The sequence below is a fragment of the Pteropus alecto genome, unplaced genomic scaffold (assembly GCF_000325575.1).
Source record: "Pteropus alecto unplaced genomic scaffold, ASM32557v1 scaffold85, whole genome shotgun sequence".
Classification (NCBI taxonomy): Eukaryota; Metazoa; Chordata; class Mammalia; order Chiroptera; family Pteropodidae; genus Pteropus; species Pteropus alecto.
Window position 1 is genome coordinate 102,158 of NW_006436280.1, and position 2,433 is coordinate 104,590.

The following is a 2,433-nucleotide window of genomic DNA, read 5'->3' on the forward strand; positions in this document are numbered from 1 at the left end:
GAAAAAAATATGTATCAAAAACATGAATAAAGAATGGTAATAACTACATTTCTATCAACAACTACCTCAAATACAGAATTACGTGCTCCAATCAAAAAAGAGTAGCTGAATGAATAAGAATACAAGACCCCTACACATGTTGCCTACGAGAGACTCACTTCAGACTAAAAGACACACAGAGACTAAAAGGAAGGGGATGGAAAAAGATATTCCCTTGATGGAACTAGAGGGTATTGCATTGAATGAAATCAGTCAGATAAAGACAAATATCACATGACTTCACGTACATGTGAAATCTAAAGAACAAAATAAAACAACAAAAGTGGAAAGAAACTCATAGATACTGAGAATATTTTGAGGACTACAACATGGGAAGGGAATTGGGGGAGACAGTGAAAAAGGCAAAGGGATTAAGAAGTACATACGGATAGTTGCAGAAGAGACATGGAGACGTAGAGTGTAGCATGGGGAAGACGGTTAATAATGTAATAAATATGTATGGGAGAAGAAGGGTGTTAGATTTAGTGGGATGATCACTTTCTTGATCTCTAATCACTGCTCACTGAAACTAACATATTATTGTTTGCCAACTATAGTAGAAAAACACTAATTGATTGTAAAATGTAACTAGGAGCAACTAATTATCTATTATATTTCAACATAGGCATAAAGAAAAAATATACATATTACATAATGCTTAAAGAGAAAAAATTATCTCAAAAAAAGAAAAAGAAAACAAATATAGTAGCCACTGCAACACAAAAATGAAATCACCACATAAGTAAGGACAACTTTAGACAACAAAAACAGAAAAGAGGAAGGAATGAAGGTCTAAATCTGCAAAGTAGAATGGAGATAAGATGCACGCTGAAGAAAAAAGACTACCATATATATTAAACATTTTTACATAAACCTAATAGTAACCACACACACACACAAAATAAGAACTGATAAATTAAATAAAACAAAAGAGAAAAGAGGAAAAATCATAGAAATCAACAAACTAAAATAATAGACAGAAACAAAAGGACAAAAGCAATAGGGACACCTGGCTACTAGAAAACAAAAGATAAAATGGCTGAAGGAGACGTCAGAAACATGTGGGAGTGAGAGATAACCCAGATCTCTCCCCTTGAAACAACAATAAGCTGAACATCTAAAACTCAACAAAAAAACACCCAAACTGCACACCAGCATGTCTGAATGTGGGATCTGCGCGTAAGAGTTACCACAGGTCAGAAACCTGGGTGTCAGGCAGTGGACAGGCAGAAACAAAGAAGCTGCCTCTCACAGCCTGTGCTCCCTGTAGGAGGAAGGGGAGGGGAGAAGGTGCGGTGAGTTGGTTGAACAGTCCTGCATGGGAGAGCTGTGAGCTCCACGCAGCTGGAGGCAGTGACCAGTCATCAAGGCAGAAGACAGAGAAGCAGGGACAACAGAAAAGCAGGGACAGAAAAGAAGCAACAGTTGATTTTTACCATTTGTGGTGGCAAAACCAAGGCTAAACTGCAGCCCACATCCCCCAACCCAGAGGCCCCCTCCCTCCATAACCTCTGAGATGGAACACTGCGGAGACCCAGGGAAATCTGAGCAAATGCTCCCAAAACTATAGTGAACACTGACAGGGACTGAGACTGAGGGTAGCGAGCATAATTAAACAACTATAAGAAAAAAAAGGCATTATTAAGACTTTATATAAAGCAGGGATCCAAGACGCATAGATGCCACCTACTGGAAACGAAAAGAAAAATGCCTTTTTTGCAACAAGCTAGAGAGACCATTATATAATAAATCTTTCTGAAAGAAAAGAAGACTACATTTCCATTAACACCCAAGTGAAGAAATAGTCCATTAAACACCATAAACAACTAAGGTGACAAGGCATCTCAGAAAGAAAGATAAAAATCTCCAGAAAATAAGTTTACAGACATAGAAATATGTGACTTAAATTCAGAATGGTATTTTTGAAAAACCTCAAAGAGATCAGAAACGAATCATATCAACAATTTCAGGAACTGAAAAAAAAATGAGCAGAATGAGTTCTTTAGCAAGGAGATTAAAATCCTCAAAAAAAAAAAAAAACGAATAGAACTTCTAGAGATATAGAACACACTGCAAGAGATGAAAAGTGAAATAACAAGCTTGGGAAATAGAGTCAGCCAAATGGAAAAGGATCAGTGACATTGAAGACAGAAATCTAGAAAGAAAAGGAGAGAACTGGAAAAATGAAAAATAATGAAAGAGAAATACAAGAACTAGCTGATACCATCAGAAGAAACATAAGAATAATGGGCATTCGCGAAAGGGGAGGAAAAGGAGCAAGGATTAAAAAGCATTTTCAGACAAGAATTTCCCAAAGGTATGGAATGAGCTGGAGCTTGGAATTCAAGAAGTCAACAGAACGCCCAATTATTTCAACCAAAAAAAAAAACAAAA